Raw genomic sequence first — 21,250 nt, 5'->3', positions numbered from 1 at the left:
GTCACATCTCATTTACTCCCCACTGGGTGTGATGAGACAGACCACTACTGTAGTAGGAGAGGAGAGGAGAGGAGAGGAGAGGAGAGGTTGAGTACAGGAGAGGAGAGGAGAGGAGAGGAGAGTGTTGAGACGGAGAGGAGAGGAGAGGAGAGAGTGGAGAGAGGAGAGGAGAGGAGAGGAGAGGAGAGGAGAGGAGAGTGTTGAGTACAGGAGAGGAGAGGAGAGGAGAGAGAGGAGAGAGGAGTGTTGAGTACAGGAGAGGAGAGGAGAGTGTTGAGTACAGGAGAGGAGAGGAGAGGAGAGGAGAGGAGAGGAGAGGGAGAGGAGGAGGAGAGTGTTGAGTACAGGAGAGGAGAGGAGGGAGAGAGAGGAGAGGAGAGGAGAGGAGAGGAGAGGAGAGGAGAGGAGAGGTTGAGGACAGGAGAGGAGAGGGAGAGTGTTGAGTAGGAGAGGAGAGGAGAGTGTTGAGTACAGGAGAGGAGAGGAGAGGAGAGAGAGAGGAGAGGAGAGGAGAGGAGAGGAGAGGAGAGGAGAGGAGAGGAGAGGAGAGAGGAGAGAGAGTGTTGAATACAGGAGAGGGCTCAGGCAGGAGAGGTCAAACATTGACACACTAGGAGAGGAGAGGAGAGGAGAGGAGAGTGTTGAGTCAGGAGTTAGAGGAGCCTAATTCACCACCAGAAATAGAAACTGAGGAAGGAGAAACAGACCAAAATACACTGAGTGAACAAAACAGAGGAACACCTGAGGAGATGACATAGACTGACCAGGAGAAAGATATGATCCCTTATTGATGTCAGAGTGTTGAATCCAGGAGAGGTAGATGAAGAGGAGAGGAGACATGTAGATGAAGGGGAGGAGACATGGAGAGGAAGGGGAGGAGACCTGGTTAAATAATGTACTTTAAGCCTTGAGACAATTGAGACATGGATTGTGTCTGAGAGGAGAGGAGAGGGTGAATGGGAAGACTAAATATTTAAGTGTTTGAACGGAGGTAGGAGTAGAGGTGCCAGGAGCAGGAGGTGTTGAGTACAGGAGAGAGAAGAGCAGGAGAGCTGGGTTTTTCAAACTCAAAAGGGTCCAGACCCCAAGGAGAGGAGAGGAGAGGAGAGTCACCAGAAGCTTCTCCAATCCACCAGGGGACTCCTCAGGCAGTCGTCAAACCATTTCACTAACACTCTCTGGCTGAGGCAACCCATAACTTTCCCTCTATTCAACAGTTATAACCCTAATTCACTCTAGAAACTGATGAATTCAAACCCAAAATACACTGAGTGAACAAAACATTAACACCTGCTCTTTCCATGACATAGACTGACCAGGTGAACCCTATTCCCTTATTGATGTCACTTTGTTAAATCCTCTTCAATCTGTTGTGAAGGGGAGGAACATGTAGATGAAGGGGATAACATGTAGATGAAGGGGAGTGTCTTAAATAATGTATTTTAAGCCTTGAGACAATTGAGACATGGATTGTGTCTGTGTGCCGTTCAGAGGGTGAATGGGGCAAGACTAAATATTTAAGTGCCTTTGAACGGGGTATTGTAGTAGGTGCCAGGCCCACCTGTTTGTGTCAATAACAGCTTTCGCTGCTGGGTTTTTCAAACTCAAAATGGTCCACCACCCTTTCCAGACAACTTGACAACTGTGGGAAGCATTTGAGTCAAATGGACCAGCATCCCTTGTAGTGTCAAAAACCCTTTCCTCTCTCTGTTGTAGTGTCTATAACCCTCTCCTCTCTCTATTGTAGTGTCTATAACCCTTTCCTCTCTCTGTTGTAGTGTCTATAACCCTCTCCTCTCTCTGTTGTAGTGTCTATAACCCTTTCCTCTCTCTATTGTAGTGTCTATAACCCTTTCCTCTCTGTTGTAGTGTCTATAACCCTTTCCTCTCTCTGTTGTAGTGTCTCTAACCCTTCCCTCTCTCTGTTGTAGTGTCTATAACCCTCTCCTCTCTCTATTGTAGTGTCTATAACCCTTTCCTCTCTGTTGTAGTGTCTATAACCCTTTCCTCTCTCTGTTGTAGTGTCTATAACCCTTCCCTCTCTCTGTTGTAGTGTCAAAAACCATTTCCTCTCTCTGTTGTAGTGTCTATAACCCTCTCCTCTGTTGTAGTGTCTATAACCCTTTCCTCTGTTGTAGTGTCTATAACCCTTTCCTCTCTCTGTTGTAGTGTCTATAACCCTTTCCTCTGTTGTAGTGTCTATAACCCTTTCCTCTGTTGTAGTGTGTATAACCCTTTCCTCTCTCTGTTGTAGTGTCTCTAACCCTTTCCTCTCTCTGTTGTAGTGTCTCTAACCCTTTCCTCTCTCTGTTGTAGTGTCTCTAACCCTTTCCTCTCTCTGTTGTAGTGTCTATAACCCTTTCCTCTGTTGTAGTGTCTATAACCCTTTCCTCTCTGTTGTAGTGTCTATAACCCTTTCCTCTCTCTGTTGTAGTGTCTATAACCCTTTCCTCTGTTGTAGTGTCTATAACCCTTTCATCTCTCTGTTGTAGTGTCTATAACCCTCTCCTCTCTCTGTTATAGTGTCTCTAACCCTTTCCTCTGTTGTAGTGTCTATAACCGTTTCCTCTCTCTGTTGTAGTGTCTATAACCCTTTCCTCTGTTGTAGTGTCTCTAACCCTTTCCTATCTCTGTTGTAGTGTCTCTAACCCTTTCCTCTCTGTTGTAGTGTCTCTAACCCTTTCCTCTCTGTTGTAGTGTCTCTAACCCTTTCCTCTCTGTTGTAGTGTCTATAACCCTTTCCTCTCTCTGTTGTAGTGTCTCTAACCCTTTCCTCTCTGTTGTAGTGTCTCTAACCCTTTCCTCTCTCTGTTGTAGTGTCTCTAACCCTTTCCTCTCTCTGTTGTAGTGTCTAACCCTTTCCTCTCTCTGTTGTAGTGTCTCTAACCCTTTCCTCTCTCTGTTGTAGTGTCTAACCCTTTCCTCTCTCTGTTGTAGTGTCTAACCCTTTCCTCTCTCTGTTGTAGTGTCTAACCCTTTCCTCTCTCTATTGTAGTGTCTATAACCCTTTCCTCTGTTGTAGTGTCTATAACCCTTTCCTCTGTTGTAGTGTCTATAACCCTTTCCTCTTTCTGTTGTAGTGTCTCTAACCCTTTCCTCTCTCTGTTGTAGTGTCTCTAACCCTTTCCTCTGTTGTAGTGTCTATAACCCTTTCCTCTGTTGTAGTGTCTATAACCCTTTCCTCTCTGTTGTAGTGTCTCTAACCCTTTCCTCTCTCTGTTGTAGTGTCTCTAACCCTTTCCTCTCTCTGTTGTAGTGTCTATAACCCTTTCCTCTCTCTGTTGTAGTGTCTATAACCCTTTCCTCTCTCTGTTGTAGTGTCTCTAACCCTTTCATCTCTCTGTTGTAGTGTCTATAACCCTCTCCTCTCTCTGTTATAGTGTCTCTAACCCTTTCCTCTGTTGTAGTGTCTATAACCGTTTCCTCTCTCTGTTGTAGTGTCTATAACCCTTTCCTCTGTTGTAGTGTCTCTAACCCTTTCCTATCTCTGTTGTAGTGTCTCTAACCCTTTCCTCTCTGTTGTAGTGTCTCTAACCCTTTCCTCTCTGTTGTAGTGTCTCTAACCCTTTCCTCTCTGTTGTAGTGTCTATAACCCTTTCCTCTCTCTGTTGTAGTGTCTCTAACCCTTTCCTCTCTGTTGTAGTGTCTCTAACCCTTTCCTCTCTCTGTTGTAGTGTCTCTAACCCTTTCCTCTCTCTGTTGTAGTGTCTAACCCTTTCCTCTCTCTGTTGTAGTGTCTAACCCTTTCCTCTCTCTGTTGTAGTGTCTAACCATTTCCTCTCTCTGTTGTAGTGTCTCTAACCATTTCCTCTCTCTGTTGTAGTGTCTATAACCCTTTCCTCTGTTGTAGTGTCTATAACCCTTTCCTCTTTCTGTTGTAGTGTCTCTAACCCTTTCCTCTCTCTGTTGTAGTGTCTCTAACCCTTTCCTCTGTTGTAGTGTCTATAACCCTTTCCTCTGTTGTAGTGTCTATAACCCTTTCCTCTCTCTGTTGTAGTGTCTATAACCCTTTCCTCTGTTGTAGTGTCTATAACCCTTTCCTCTCTGTTGTAGTGTCTCTAACCCTTTCCTCTCTCTGTTGTAGTGTCTCTAACCCTTTCCTCTCTCTGTTGTAGTGTCTATAACCCTTTCCTCTCTCTGTTGTAGTGTCTATAACCCTTTCCTCTCTCTGTTGTAGTGTCTATAACCCTTTCCTCTCTCTGTTGTAGTGTCTATAACCCTTTCCTCTCTCTGTTGTAGTGTCTATAACCCTTTCCTCTCTCTGTTGTAGTGTCTCATGTATCTCAGAGTGAACCACAGAGGGTTCATGTATCTCAGTGTGAACCACAGAGGGTTCATGTATCTCAGAGTGAACCACAGAGGGTTCATGTATCTCAGAGTGAACCACAGAGGGTTCATGTATCTCAGAGTGAACCACAGAGGGTTCATGTATCTCAGAGTGAGTATTATAGTGTGTTTGTCCCCTCACAGTCCCCTGTCGTTCCAAGAGATTTTGTTTCATCTTTTCTTAAAGGTAATGTTATATAAGGGCTATTTACCTTCTCCATAGAGACTGGGGTTCCACCACCATCTCGTTGGCATCTCACAGAGAGTTGGGGTTAGGGTCAGATGGATAGGGTTAAAGGTTATAGGGGTCATGGGTTAGGTTAGTATACATACTTCCTCCATAGAGACTGGGGTTCCACCACCATCTCGTTGGCATCTCACAGAGAGTTGGGGTTAGGGTCAGATGGATAGGGTTAAAGGTTATAGGGGTCATGGGTTAGGTTAGTATACATACTTCCTCCATAGAGACTGGGGTTCCACCACCATCTCGTTGCGTCCCACAGAGGCGATGAAGGCGAAGGGCCAGGCCAGCAGCATCATGAAGGCTGCCAGGAACAACCGGATGGGGAACAGAGTCACCGTCATCAACACTATCTGAATGGAGACAAAGATGGAGAACAGAGATGTAGACAGACAGCTTGGATAGATAGAACAGAGCTGTAGACAGACAGCTTGGATAGATAGAACAGAGCTGTAGACAGACAGCTTGGATAGATAGAACAGAGCTGTAGACAGACAGGAACAGCTTGGATAGATCCACCAAACTTTACAGTGGGCACTGTATATTGGGGCAGCTAGCGTTCTCCTGGCATCCACCAAACTGTGATGACCCTCCCACTCTGTGACGACACTCCCACTCTGTGACGACACTCCCACTCTGTGACGACACTCTCACTCTGTGACGACACTCTCACTCTGTGACGACACTCCCTCTCTGTGACGACCCTCCCACTCTGTGACGACCCTCCCACTCTGTGACGACCCTCCCACTCTGTGACAACCCTCCCACTCTGTGACGACCCTCCCACTCTGTGACGACCCTCCCACACTGTGACGACCCTCCCGAACTGTGAAGACCCTCCCGAACTGTGAAGACCCTCCCGAACTGTGAAGACCCTGCCACTCTGTGAAGACCATCGCACTCTGTGACGACCCTCCGTAACTGTGACGACCCTCCAACTCTGTGACGACCCTCCGTAACTGTGACGACCCTCTCACTCTGTGACGACCCTCCCACTCTGAAGATTCTCCCACTCTGTGACGACCGTCCCGAACTGTGACGACCCTCCCACTCTGTGAAGATTCTCCCACTCTGTGACGACCCTCCCGAACTGTGACGACCCTCCCACTCTGTGAAGACCCTGCCACTCTGTGAAGACCCTCGCACTCTGTGACGACCCTCCGTAACTGTGACGACCCTCCCACTCTGTGACGACCCTCCGTAACTGTGACGACCCTCCCACTCTGTGACGACCCTCCGTAACTGTGACGACCCTCCGTAACTGCGACGACCCTCCCACTCTGTCTGCCGAATTTCTTTCTCTTTGCTCCCGATTTCCTTATTAGGATGTCGGTGGGCGGAGCCGGGAGGGTCGTTAGCGAAATGGGACACACCTTTCCCCCATTCATTGAGGAGACTCTCTCCATGTAGACCCATGTCGTCCATGGGTGGTCCTTCTGTAGCTCAGTTGGTAGAGCATGGCGCTTGTAACGCCAGGGTAGTGGGTTCGATTCCGGGACCACCCATACGTAGAATGTATGCACACATGACTGTAAGTCGCTTTGGATAAAAGCGTCTGCTAAATGGCATATATTATTATTATTATTTATTATTAGACAAAACTGGTGGATTTTTGGTTGTGGAATTTTGTGGTTTGTTTGTTTTGGCACCTCTCAACACCTCCTACGAACACATCCACTCACACTACTGATTACTGACTACACACACACACACATCCACTCACACTACTGATTACTGACTACACACACACACACACACACACACACACCATTGTTAATTGTATATACTGGTGTACTTTAGTTAATAAATATATTTTTGCTATATTCCTTATCTTCACGTCGTCTCCCTCTTTGTTACGAGCTACGAGTCGGTTCGTGACAAAACCTAGATTTGTCCATCGGACTGCCAGATGGTGAAGCGTGACCACGTCGTCTCCCTCTTTGTTACAAGCTACGAGCCGGTTCGTGACAAAACCTAGATTTGTCCATCAGACTGCCAGATGGTGAAGTGTGACCACGTCGTCTCCCTCTTTGTTACAAGCTACGAGTCGGTTCGTGACAAAACCTAGATTTGTCCATCGGACTGCCAGATGGTGAAGTGTGACCACGCGTCTCCCTCTTTATTTACAAGCTACGAGCCGGTTCGTGACAAAACCTAGATTTGTCCATCAGACTGCCAGATGGTGAAGTGTGACCACGTCGTCTCCTCTTTGTTACAAGCTACGAGCCGGTTCGTGACAAAACCTAGATTTGTCCATCGGACTGCCAGATGGTGAAGTGTGACCACGCTATCTCCCTCTTTGTTACAAGCTACGAGCCGGTTCGTGACAAAACCTAGATTTGTCCATCGGACTGCCAGATGGTGAAGTGTGACCACGTCGTCTCCCTCTTTGTTACGGGCTACGAGTCGGTTCGTGACAAAACCTAGATTTGTCCATCGGACTGCCAGATGGTGAAGTGTGACCACGTCGTCTCCCTCTTTGTTACAAGCTACGAGCCGGTTCGTGACAAAACCTAGATTTGTCCATCAGACTGCCAGATGGTGAAGTGTGACCACGTCGTCTCCCTCTTTGTTACGAGCTACGAGCCGGTTCGTGACAAAACCTAGATTTGTCCATCAGACTGCCAGATGGTGAAGTGTGACCACGTCGTCTCCCTCTTTGTTACGAGCTACGAGTCGGTTCGTGACAAAACCTAGATTTGTCCATCGGACTGCCAGATGGTGAAGCGTGACCACGTCGTCTCCCTCTTTGTTACGAGCTACGAGCCGGTTCGTGACAAAACCTAGATTTGTCCGTCTGACTGCCAGATGGTGAAGCGTGATTCATCACTCCAAGAGAACGTGATTCCACTGCTCCGAGAGTCCAATGGCGGCGAAGCTTTACACCACTCCAGCTGATGCTTGGCATTGTGCTTGGTGATCCTAGCCTTGTGTGCGGCTGCTCTGCCATGGAAACCCATTTCACGAACAGTTATTGTGCTGATGTTGCTTCCCAGAGGCAGTTTGTGACTCGGTAGTGAATGCTGCAACGAAGACAGACGATTTTTACGCGCTTCAGCACTCAGCGGTCCTGTTCTGTGAGCTTGTGTGGCCTACCACTTTGCGGCTGAGCCGTTGTTTCTCTTAGATGTTTCCACTTCACAATAACAGCACTGACAGTAGGCATAAGATCACTGCACCTGTACATAGCCCATCTGTAAATAGCCCATTCCAACAACCTCATCCCTATACTGTTATTTATTTGTTGCTCCTTTGCACCCCAGTATCTCTACTTGCACATTCATCTTCTGCACATCTATCACTCCAGTGTTTAATTGATATATTGTAATTACTTCACCTTACCTTCACCTCTGCGGCCTATTTATTCCCTCACCTCCCATAATCTTACCTCATTTGTACACACTGTATATAGGTTTTATGTCTACTGTGTTATTGACTGTATGTTTTGTTTATTCCATGTGTAACTCTGTGTTGTTGTCTGTTAACACTGCTTTGCTTTATCTTGACCTGGTAGCAGTTGTAAATGAGTTGTTCTCAACTAGCCTACCTGGTTAAATAAAGGTGTTCTCAACTAGTCTACCTGGTTAAATAAAGGTGTTCTCAACTAGTCTACCTGGTTAAATAAAGGTGTTCTCAACTAGTCTACCTGGTTAAATAAAGGTGTTCTCAACTAGTCTACCTGGTTAAATAAAGGTGTTCTCAACTAGTCTACCTGGTTAAATAAAGGTGTTCTCAACTAGTCTACCTGGTTAAATAAAGGTGTTCTCAACTAGTCTACCTGGTTAAATAAAGGTGTTCTCAACTAGTCTACCTGGTTAAATAAAGGTGTTCTCAACTAGTCTACCTGGTTAAATAAAGGTGTTCTCAACTAGTCTACCTGGTTAAATAAAGGTGTTCTCAACTAGTCTACCTGGTTAAATAAAGGTGTTCTCAACTAGCCTACCTGGTTAAATAAAGGTGTTCTCAACTAGTCTACCTGGTTAAATAAAGGTGTTCTCAACTAGTCTACCTGGTTAAATAAAGGTGTTCTCAACTAGTCTACCTGGTTAAATAAAGGTGTTCTCAAATCAATACAACCAGTTGACTCGGGGGGCAGCTCTAGCAGGGCAGAAATGTGATGATTTTGACTTGTTGGAAAGGTGGCATCCTGTTACGTTGCCTACGTTGAAAGTCACCTGAGGTCTTCAGTGAGGCCATTCTACTGGTAATGTTTGTCTATGGAGATTGCATGGATGTGTGTTCTCGATTTTTGTACACCCTGTTAAATAAAGGTGTTCTCTAACTAGTCTACCTGGGTGTGGCTGAAATAGCTACCTGGTTAAATCTACTAATTTGAAGGGGTGTCCTCATACTGCTGTATATATAGTGTATGAAGGGGTGTCCTGTATATATTCTCCTTTTAAAGGGATAGTGGTTGGCTCCTTCTCCTTTTAAAGGGATAGTGGTTGGCTCCTTTTAAAGGGATAGTGGTTGGCTCCTTCTCCTTTTAAAGGGATAGTGGTTGGCTCCTTTTAAAGGGATAGTGGTTGGCTCCTTCTCCTTTTAAAGGGATAGTGGTTGGCTCCTTCTCCTTTTAAAGGGACAGTGGTTGGCTCCTTCTCCTTTTAAAGGGATAGTGGTTGGCTCCTTCTCCTTTTAAAGGGATAGTGGTTGGCTCCTTCTCCTTTTAAAGGGACAGTGGTTGGCTCCTTCTCCTTTTAAAGGGATACTGGTTGGCTCCTTCTCCTTTTAAAGGGATAGTGGTTGGCTCCTTCTCCTTTTAAAGGGATACTGGTTGGCTCCTTCTCCTTTAAAGGGATAGTGGTTGGCTCCTTTTCCTTTTAAAGGGATAGTGGTTGGCTCCTTCACCTTTAAAGGGATAGTGGTTGGCTCCTTCTAAAGGGATAGTGGTTGGCTCCTTCTAAAGGGATAGTGGTTGGCTCCTTCTCCTTTTAAAGGGATAGTGGTTGGCTCCTTCTCCTTTTAAAGGGACAGTGGTTGGCTCCTTCTCCTTTTAAAGGGATAGTGGTTGGCTCCTTCTCCTTTTAAAGGGATAGTGGTTGGCTCCTTCTCCTTTTAAAGTGATACTGGTTGGCTCCTTCTCCTTTTAAAGGGATAGTGGTTGGCTCCTTCTCCTTTTAAAGGGATACTGGTTGGCTCCTTCTCCTTTAAAGGGATACTGGTTGGCTCATTTCAAAGGGATAGTGGTTGGCTCCTTTTCCTTTTAAAGGGATAGTGGTTGGCTCCTTCTCCTTTTAAAGGGATAGTGGTTGGCTCCTTCTCCTTTTAAAGGGACAGTGGTTGGCTCCTTTTAAAGGGATAGTGGTTGGCTCCTTCTCCTTTTAAAGGGATACTGGTTGGCTCCTTCTCCTTTTAAAGGGATACTGGTTGGCTCATTTCAAAGGGATAGTGGTTGGCTCCTTCTCCTTTTAAAGGGATAGTGGTTGGCTCCTTCTCCTTTTAAAGGGATACTGGTTGGCTCCTTCTCCTTTTAAAGGGATAGTGGTTGACTCCTTCTCCTTTTAAAGGGATACTGGTTGGCTCCTTCTCCTTTTAAAGGGATACTGTTTGGCTCCTTCTCCTTTTAAAGGGATAGTGGTTGGCTCCTTTTAAAGGGATAGTGGTTGACTACTTCTCCTTTTAAAGGGATACTGGTTGGCTCCTTCTCCTTTTAAAGGGACAGTGGTTGGCTCCTTCTCCTTTTAAAGGGATAGTGGTTGACTCCTTCTCCTTTTAAAGGGATACTGGTTGGCTCCTTCTCCTTTTAAAGGGACAGTGGTTGGCTCCTTCTCCTTTTAAAGGGATAGTGGTTGGCTCCTTCTCCTTTTAAAGGGATACTGGTTGGCTCCTTCTCCTTTTAAAGGGATAGTGGTTGAATCCTCCTGCTCCTTTTAAAGGGATAGTGGTTGGCTCCTTCTCCTTTTAAAGGGATACTGGTTGGCTCCTTCTCCTTTTAAAGGGATAGTGGTTGGCTCCTTCTCCTTTTAAAGGGATAGTGGTTGGCTCCTTTTCCTTTTAAAGAGATAGTGGTTGGCTCCTTCTCCTTTTAAAGGGATAGTGGTTGGCTCCTTCTCCTTTTAAAGGGATAGTGGTTGGCTCCTTCTCCTTTTAAAGGGATAGCGGTTGGCTCCTATCCCTAACCCTTCATCCACTATACACTATATATTCATACAGCAGTATGTGGACACCCCATTCATACACTATACTATACACAGCAGTATGAGGACACCCCTTCATACACTATATATACAGCATCCACTATGTGGACACCCCTTCATCCACTATATATACAGCAGTATGAGGACACCCCTTCATCCACTATATATACAGCAGTATGTGGACACCCCTTCATACACTATATATACAGCAGTATGTGGACACCCCTTCATACACTATATATACAGCAGTATGAGGACACCCCTTCATACACTATATATACAGCAGTATGTGGACACCCCTTCATCCACTATATATACAGCAGTATCCACTATATACACCCCTTCATCCACTATATATACAGCAGTATGAGGACACCCCTTCATCTACTATATATACAGGACACCCCTTCATCCACTATATATACAGGACACCCCTTCATCCACTATATATACAGGACACCCCTTCATACACTATATATACAGGACACCCCTTCATACCACTATATATACAGGACACCCCTTCATACACTATATATACAGCAGTATGAGGACACCCCTTCATCCACTATATATACAGGACACCCCTTCATCCACTATATATACAGGACACCCCTTCATACACTATATATACAGGACACCCCTTCATACACTATATATACATCCAGGACACCCTTCATACACTATATATACAGCAGTATGAGGACACCCTTCATCCACTATATATACAGCAGTATGAGGACACCCCTTCATACACTATATATACAGGACACCCCTTCATCACTATATATACAGCAGTATGTGGACACCCCTTCATTCATACACTATATATACAGCAGTATGAGGACACCCCTTCATACACTATATATACAGCAGTATGACTATATATACAGGACACCCTTCATCCACTATATATACAGCAGTATGAGGACACCTCTTCATACACTATATATACAGGACACCCCTTCATACACTATATATACAGGACACCCCTTCATCCACTATATATACAGGACACCCCTTCATACACTATATATACAGGACACCCCTTCATACACTATATATACAGCAGTATGAGGACACCCCTTCATCCACTATATATACAGCAGTATGAGGACACCCCTTCATACACTATATATACAGCAGTACTATATATACAGAGGACACCCCTTCATATATATACACTTCATATATATATACAGCAGTATGAGGACACCCCTTCATCCACTATATATACAGCAGTATGTGGACACCCCTTCATACACTATATATACAGCAGTATGTGGACACCCCTTCATCCACTATATATACAGCAGTATGAGGACACCCCTTCATCCACTATATATACAGCAGTATGTGGACACCCCTTCATCCACTATATATACAGCAGTATGGACACCCCTTCATACACTATATATACAGCAGTATGAGGACACCCCTTCATCCACTACTATATATACAGGACAGTATGAGGACACCCCTTCATACACTATATATACAGGACAGTATGAGGACACCCCTTCATCCACTATATATACAGCAGTATGTGGACACCCCTTCATCCACTATATATACAGGAGTATGAGGACACCCCTTCATCCACTATATATACAGCAGTATGTGGACACCCCTTCATACACTATATATACAGCAGTATGTGGACACCCCTTCATACACTATATATACAGCAGTATGTTCATACACTATATATACAGGACACCCCTTCATACACTATATATACAGCAGTATGGGACACCCCTTCATACACTATATATACAGGACACCCCTTCATACACTATATATACAGGACACCCCTTCATACACTATATATACAGGACACCCCTTCATACACTATATATACAGGACACACCCTTCATACACTATATATACAGGACACCCCTTCATCCACTATATATACAGCAGTATGAGGACACCTCTTCAACTATATATACAACAATCCATTCAGACAGCTGGTCAACAGACTGCCAGATGGACAGGATTCAGAGAGCTGGTCATAGACTGCCAGTTCACCTAGCCTACACTGTCTCAAACTCATTTTAAATTAGTTTCATTGGTCTACATTAACAACAAAAAATTATTTTCCCGCCCGATACCCTGAATGGAGCGCAGAATAACCTACATTATGAATGTAATGCATTCTGGGAAATATTTATAGAGAATCCAAACGTGTGAGAATACGTGCACAGCCACACTGAATGAAAACATGTGCTGTGTTACTGAAACGGGAGGAGGAGTCAGTGGTTTCAGCCACGTTACCATGACAACAGGCCTATGACTATAACAGGACATGAAATGTCCCCCCACCCCCACCCCTCCCCTTATCAACTGTGATACAGACCGTCTCAGTGGTGTGTAGACTTACACAACGGCTACATACCAAGTGAACCGCGGCGGAACCTCGCCTACATTCTAGTAAAGCACCGAGGTCAGCTTCACAGAGAAACGGTTCTCATTATACAGTCGAGCGTTGAATAATTTGAAACAAGAGGGACATTTACGGTCGTCGTTTCATTTGAAACACTTCTAAAAACCGGGAGACAGTCGAGACACAAGCTTCTAACGCCGGAGTTTATTCCAATCCTACCCTGGAGGTCCAGACAACTACTGGCTTCCTGTTCTACCTGATAATGAACTGCACCCACCTGGTGTCTCAGGTCTAAATCAGGCCCTGACTAGAGGGGAATCACCCACCTGGTGTCCCAGGTCTAAATCAGGCCCTGACTAGAGGGGAATCACACACCTGGTGTCCCAGGTCTAAATCAGGCCCTGACTAGAGGGGAATCACACACCTGGTGTCCCAGGTCTAAATCAGGCCCTGACTAGAGGGGAATCACCCACCTGGTGTCCCAGGTCTAAATCAGGCCCTGACTAGAGGGGAATCACCCACCTGGTGTCCCAGGTCTAAATCAGGCCCTGACTAGAGGGGAATCACCTACCTGGTGTCCCAGGTCTAAATCAGTCCCCTGACTAGAGGGGAATCACCCACCTGGTGTCCCAGGTCTAAATCAGGCCCTGACTAGAGGGGAATCACCCACCTGGTGTCCCAGGTCTAAATCAGGCCCTGACTAGAGGGGAATCACCCACCTGGTGTCCCAGGTCTAAACCAGTCCCTGACTAGAGGGGAATCACCCACCTGGTGTCCCAGGTCTAAATCAGTCCCTGATCAGAGGGGAATCACCCACCTGGTGTCCCAGGTCTAAATCAGTCCCTGACTAGAGGGGAATCACCTACCTGGTGTCCCAGGTCTAAATCAGTCCCTGAATAGAGGGGGAATCACCCACCTGGTGTCCCAGGTCTAAACCAGTCCCTGACAAGAGGGAATCACCCACCTGGTGTCCCAGGTCTAAATCAGTCCCTGACTAGAGGGGAATCACCAGGTGTCCCAGGTCTAAATCAGTCCCTGACAAGAGGGGAATCAACCACCTGGTGTCCCAGGTCTAAATCAGTCCCTGACAAGAGGGGAATCACCCACCTGGTGTCCCAGGTCTAAATCAGTAGAACCCCCTGGTGTCCCAGGTCACTATAGATTCAGGTAGAACCCCCCCCAGGTCACTATAGATTCAGGTAGAACCCCCAGGTCACTATAGATTCAGGTAGAACCCCCAGGTCACTATAGATTCAGGTAGAACCCCCCAGGTCACTATAGATTCAGGTAGAACCCCCAGGTCACTATAGATTCAGGTAGAACCCCCAGGTCACTATAGATTCAGGTAGAACCCCCAGGTCACTATAGATTCAGGTAGAACTCTCCCAGGTCACTATAGATTCAGGTAGAACCCCCAGGTCACTATAGAATCAGGTAGAACTCTCCCAGGTCACTATAGATTCAGGTAGAACTCTCCCAGGTCACTATAGATTCAGGTAGAACCCCCCGGGAGGTCACTAGTCAGGTAGAACCCCCAGGTCACTATAGATTCAGGTAGAACCCCCCCAGGTCACTATAGTCAGGAAGAACCCCCCAGGTCACTATAGATTCAGGTAGAACCCCCCAGGTCACTATAGATTCAGGTAGAACCAACCCAGGTCACTATAGATTCAGGTAGAACCCCCCCAGGTCACTATAGTCAGGTAGAACCCCCAGGTCACTATAGATTCAGGTAGAACCCCCCCTAGGTCACCATTGATTCGCAGGTCCACCCCAGGTTGTGTAGTAGTAGAGAGAACAGTCTATGACTTGGGTGGCTGGGGTACATTTTTATGGCCTTCCTCTGACACCGCCTGGTATAGAAGTGGATGGTAGGGAGGACCACAGAGATGTACTGTGCCATTTGCACTGAGCTTTGTAGCTCCTTGACTCTCGGATGCTGTTTGGAGGATGATAGACCCTTTGTCTTACTTACATTGAGGGAGAGGTTGTTGTCCTGGCACCACACGGCCAGGTCTCTGACCTCCTCCCATAGGCTCTCATCTCATACCCCCTGTATATAGCCTCCACATTGACTCTGTACCGGTAACACCCTGTATATAGCCTCCACATTGACTCTGGTACCCCCTGTATATAGCCTCCACATTGACTCTGTACCGTAACCCCTGTATATAGCCTCCACATTGACTCTGTACCGGTACCCTCTGTATATAGTCTCCACATTGATTCTGTACCGGTACCACCTGTATATAGTCTCCACATTGACTCTGTACCGGTACCCCTGTATATAGTCTCCACATTGACTCTGTACCTGTACCCCTGTATATAGTCTCCACATTGACTCTGTACCGGTACCACCTGTATATAGTCTCCACATTGACTCTATACCGGTACCCTCTGTATATAGCCTCCACATTGACTCTGTACCATAATACCCTGTATACAGCCTCCACATTGACTCTGTACCGTAATACCCTGTTTAGTCTCCACATTGACTCTGTACCGTAACACCCTGTATATAGCTTCCACATTGACTCTGTACTGGTACCCCTGTATATAGCCTCCACATTGACTCTGTACCAGTACCCCTGTATATAGCCTCCACATTGACTCTGTACCAGTACCCCTGTATATAGCCTCCACATTGACTCTGTACCGGTACCCCTGTATATAGTCTCCACATTGACTCTGTACCGGTACCCCTGTATATAGCCTCCACATTGACTCTGTACCAGTACCCCCTGTATATAGCCTCCACATTGACTCTGTACCGGTACCCCTGTATATAGCCTCCACATTGACTCTGTACCGGTACCCCTGTATATAGCCTCCACATTGACTCTGTACCGGTACCCCCTGTATATAGCCTCCACATTGACTCTGTACCAGTACCCTCTGTATATAGTCTCCACATTGACTCTGTACCGGTACCACCTGTATATAGTCTCCACATTGACTCTGTACCGGTACCACCTGTATATAGTCTCCACATTGACTCTGTACCGGTACCCCTGTATATAGTCTCCACATTGACTCTGTACCGGTACCCCTGTATATAGTCTCCACATTGACTCTGTACCGGTACCCTCTGTATATAGCCTCCACATTGACTCTGTACCATAATACCCCTGTATATAGCCTCCACATTGACTCTGTACCGTAATACCCTGTATATAGCCTCCACATTGACTCTGTACCGTAACACCCTGTATATAGCCTCCACATTGACTCTGTACTGGTACCCCTGTATATAGCCTCCACATTGACTCTGTACCAGTACCCCTGTATATAGCCTCCACATTGACTCTGTACAGTACCCCTGTATATAGCCTCCACATTGACTCTGTACCGGTACCCCTGTATATAGCCTCCACATTGACTCTGTACCGGTACCCCTGTATATAGTCTCCACATTGACTCTGTACCGGTACCCCCTGTATATAGCCTCCACATTGACTCTGTACCGTAACACCCTGTATATAGCCTCCACATTGACTCTGTACCGTACCCCTGTATATAGCCTCCACATTGACTCTGTACCGGTACCCCTGTATATAGCCTCCACATTGACTCTGTACCGGTACCCCTGTATATAGCCTCCACATTGACTCTGTACCGGTACCCCTGTATATAGTCTCCACATTGACTCTGTACCGGTACCCCTGTATATAGCCTCCACATTGACTCTGTACCGGTACCCCTGTATATAGCCTCCACATTGACTCTGTACCGGTACCCCTGTATATAGCCTCCACATTGACTCTGTACCGGTACCCCTGTATATAGCCTCCACATTGACTCTGTACCGGTACCCCCTGTATATAGTCTCCACATTGACTCTGTACCAGTACCCCCTGTATATAGTCTCCACATTGACTCAGTACCGTAACACCCTGTATATAGCCTCCACATTGACTGTACCATAACACCCTGTATATAGCCTCCACATTGACTCAGTACCGTAACACCCTGTATATAGCCTCCACATTGACTCTGTACCGTAATACCCTGTATATAGTCTCCACATTGACTCTATACCGGTACCCCCTGTATATAGCCTCCACATTGACTCTGTACCGTAATACCCTGTATATAGCCTCCACATTGACTCTGTACCGTAATACCCTGTATAAAGCCTCGCTATTGTTATTTGACTGCTGCTGTGTAATTGTTACTTTTATTTACACTTTTTCTTAAAGTATTGTTGGTTAAGGGCTTGTAAAGTAAGCATATTGTATTCGGCGCATGTGACAAATAACATTTGATTTGAACACGCGCACTAGGCTCGTTCAGAAGACAGGTTGTCGTTTTTAATGCCCTAAATATCAGGACCTGGCGGCCAAACGTTTGATTCAACAATCCAGAGACTGAAACAAATAAATCAAAATGACTTTTAATTAAGGAGAACAAATCTATATACAATCCTGAAATTAGCTATAAACGTCAATCGTAAAACAAAGCTTCAAACGATAAGGAATACCTAGGATAGGATATACCCCTTTTATTATTTCCACTGGATGTCATAAGGTGAATGTAATAAGAGCGTCTGCTAAATGACTTAAATGTAAATGTAAATGTTATTAGAAAATGAACCGTGGATTCCGTTATTTACACCTGCATTGCTTGCTGTTCCACTGGGGTGTCATAAGGTGAATGCACCAATTTGTAAGTCGCTCTGGATAAGAGCGTCTGCTAAATGACTTAAATGTAAATGTTACAGAAAATGAACCGTGGATTCAAGGAGTTTGACAAGTCAATGAGAAGTAAAATATCTCTTCCTTTAGTTGTTAATTTTAGTCCAAATCTAAAGGCACAACCTAGATTCTTAAGTAGTTAAACATTTTATTACTCCAATTTCGTGAAATTGACTAACTGACACGTTTTTCATTTTCATCAACAACAACTTTATACTGAAGGAATGCGTTTGATTTGACGTCCTGCACATGCGCAGTTCGCTGCGAGACGACCATTAAAACCCGATAACCTGTTTCTACGCATGCGCTTAGCTAACCAACGTCGCCATGACATCGCTTACAAATTGTGACCGAGGATTTCTATTGGACAAGCAAATTTTATGCCTTTACCTTCATACGGAACCGTGTTTGCTGTACCTGTCAAGCGCCATCATTTTAATAGAAGAAGCAATGGAAGAGTTGCTGATATTCAGTGTCAACTACTGGTTGTTGAACTCTGCACGCTTGGATCAAGTGCATTCTCTGGTCCATTTCATACTAATATACATTGTTAGCTAACTAATTATCCCCCCCCCCAGCGTTCAACAGAACATAATGCAGAACATAATGCTTACATGGACAAGCCACACCAGACCAGATGCTGACTGAGCAGGAATACACAACTCAACTCAAGTGATGATGTTCATGGGGGCCTCTTGTGACTCATTTTGCAAAAAGACGTATCCTCTTGTAATTATAATTCATTATAATTTCTTAAACATTGGTGGCTGGTTTATCAGCTACATTTCCTAACCACACCAGGACATGTGAATTGTTGTCTTATAGCTGCTACCCTGTGTGTCGTGGTTTATGTGCAAGACAATGCCGCTGTTTCCAAATATTTGTCCAGCTTGTTGTCAAGACTTGGTAGTCAGAGTATACGACTCCAGTGAGCAACATGTAGCCAGCCTTCTAGCTAGTTGCTAGTCAATTAGGCCAGCTAAATACCTTGATCGGCTAGCAACCCGTTATATAAATCTTATCGATAAAAAATAAATAAATAAATAAACATTGGTTTACGTGTTGCACCAGTTGTAATATTTTTGTTCCGCTTACCTTTGCCTTTTCCAGCGGGGTGAATGTCAAGTCACGCACAAAGGGGTTCCTAAATGGAGGCGCCAGTTCCTTCTTCCCATCTCCTTCCCCAGGACACCGTCTGATGGTCGGGAACCTCATCCTCAACGAACCCCGGAGAGAGGAAGGAACCTGTAAATCAGGAAAAGCGAGAGTAGACAATTTTGTTTTATGTTAAACGTTGGTTTTGTTTTCGTGTTTGTGTCTCGCTAATTCCGGCTCGGGTTATTATCTTCGTTCCCCAAGTGGCTGGAGGATTAGCCAAGGATCATGTATTTGAAGTCGGGCGATAGCTTCCCTCGTACGCAGTACTGATGTTGGTACCTTGAATGCCAAACTGGAGTCCCTCTTCCTGGCTGCTTCTTCAGAACGCATGCGCCTAGTAGTCTAAAATGAAATCACTTTTACTTACACAAGATAAACATATATAAAGATTTAGCAGACGCTTTTATCCAGTGCGAGTTAATTAACAGTAGTGAGAGTCCATATATTTTCGTACTGGTCCCCCCGTGGGAATCGAACCCATAACTCTGGCGTTGTAAGTGCCGTACGCTACCAACTAAGCCACACGTGTTCTCACGTCTTTGCTGTATTGATAGCACGTTTATAAACTGTTAAATGTTTACAGAGCTTATTATACTGTTTGTGGTGTTTATATTTGTCCTGTTACACACAGTCTATAATATAAATGTTTTTTTTTTGTGGCATTTTCGAACTTCCCCTGAGACACTCGCTGCGAGGAGGATCACAGCCAAGGTCGAGGCTACCTGCCGTGTCTATATTGGTTCGGAATTGTGTGATTCGTTATTATGGCGCGTGTCTATTTATTTCTTAATGTAATAAATGCGTTGGTGTTTCAGTCAGTCCTTGGTATTGATTTATCAGTCATTTGCACATTAAACGTATTGTCCAGTGCCGTATAATACGTGTTTTAAAACCAACACACTCGGTCTAAATGTAGTCTGTGACGTGGGACATTTCTTCACTTGGGAATCATTTTTTAAATGTTATTTATTTCACCTTTATTTAACCAGGTAGGCAAGTTGAGAACAAGTTCTCATTTACAATTGCGACCTGGCCAAGATAAAGCAAAGCAGTTCGACAGATACAACAACACAGAGTTACACATGGAGTAAAACAAACATAAAGTCAATAATACAGTATAAACAAGTCTATATACAATGTGAGCAAATGAGGTGAGAAGGGAGGTAAAGGCAAAAAAGGCCATGGTGGCAAAGTAAATACAATATAGCAAGTAAAACACTGGAATGGTAGTTTTGCAGTGGGAAAATGTGCAAAGTAGAAATAAAAATAATGGGGTGCAAAGGAGCTAAATAAATCAAATAAATACAGTAGGGAAAGAGGTAGTTGTTTGGGCTAAATTATAGGTGGGCTATGTACAGGTGCAGTAATCTGTGAGCTGCTCTGACAGTTGGTGTTTAAAGCTAGTGAGGGAGATAAGATCAAACATGCTACTAATCGAATAATCTAAGAGCTGAATGTATCAGTATTGCAGTTTTTTTTTTTTTGCTCAGGATGCAATTTATGCAAATCATGAAGCATTGTAGCAGGCAAATTATTTTTCTCTCTAACAGTAGAAGAGATGGGAAACCTGTCCTTTTGGTTTTGCTGCTATGGCAACAGGTGACTTTCTTTCTCATTGACCCTCTCTCTTCTCCAGGCGGGCTAATGTAGTAGCATCAGTACAGTGTGTATGTTTGCATGCTGTAGGCCTACATAGCAAATGCACAATGATTAAGCATCAGTACTGATTTAAAGGCCCAGTGCTGTCAAAAACGTCATATTCCTGTGTTTTTATATACGCCGCATGTAGAAAATATGAAGACACCTGCTAACATGGACTAACCAGGTGATTCAGAGACTGGCCAGGTGATTCAGAGACTGACCAGGTGATCCAGAGACTGACCAGGTGATCCAGGCCCACTTAGTGTAAGACCTGTTTGAAAAGCCCCCCCCCCCCACTCAGACCACACCCAGACAGTCCTAGATATGTTCTTGTTTTAAGAAATTGCTCTTCGCTAAGAAGTAATTGTTGTATCTTTTTGACCATTTTAATTTGTAAACAATCACAGTAAGGTACTTTTTGTTTTTTACCCAGAAATGATTTGATATTGAGATAAAAAAAAATATCTGCATTGGATCTTTAAGTCTTGGGTTGATTCCCAAATCGCACTCTATCTCCTATATAGTGCACTACTTTGGTCCAGGACTGATAGTGCACTACTTTGGTCCAGGGCTGATAGTGCACTACTTTGGTCCAGGACTGGTAGTGCACTACTTTGGTCCAGGGCTGATAGTGCACTACTTTGGTCCAGGGCTGATAGTGCACTACTTT

The 21,250-nt window shown here is 45.0% G+C and overlaps 1 pseudogene; it reads right to left on the bottom strand.

The window, feature by feature from the left end:
• Window positions 1–19,341, bottom strand: part of LOC127928231 (lysophosphatidylcholine acyltransferase 1-like) — a 72,532-nt pseudogene extending 53,191 nt beyond the window's left edge.
• Between the last annotated feature and the right edge of the window lie 1,909 nt (window positions 19,342–21,250).

This window comes from Oncorhynchus keta, unplaced genomic scaffold (assembly GCF_023373465.1).
Source record: "Oncorhynchus keta strain PuntledgeMale-10-30-2019 unplaced genomic scaffold, Oket_V2 Un_scaffold_23910_pilon_pilon, whole genome shotgun sequence".
NCBI lineage: Eukaryota > Metazoa > Chordata > Actinopteri > Salmoniformes > Salmonidae > Oncorhynchus > Oncorhynchus keta.
The sequence above is the reverse complement of the archived record's forward strand: the minus strand, read 5'-3'. Positions and strand labels throughout refer to the sequence as shown.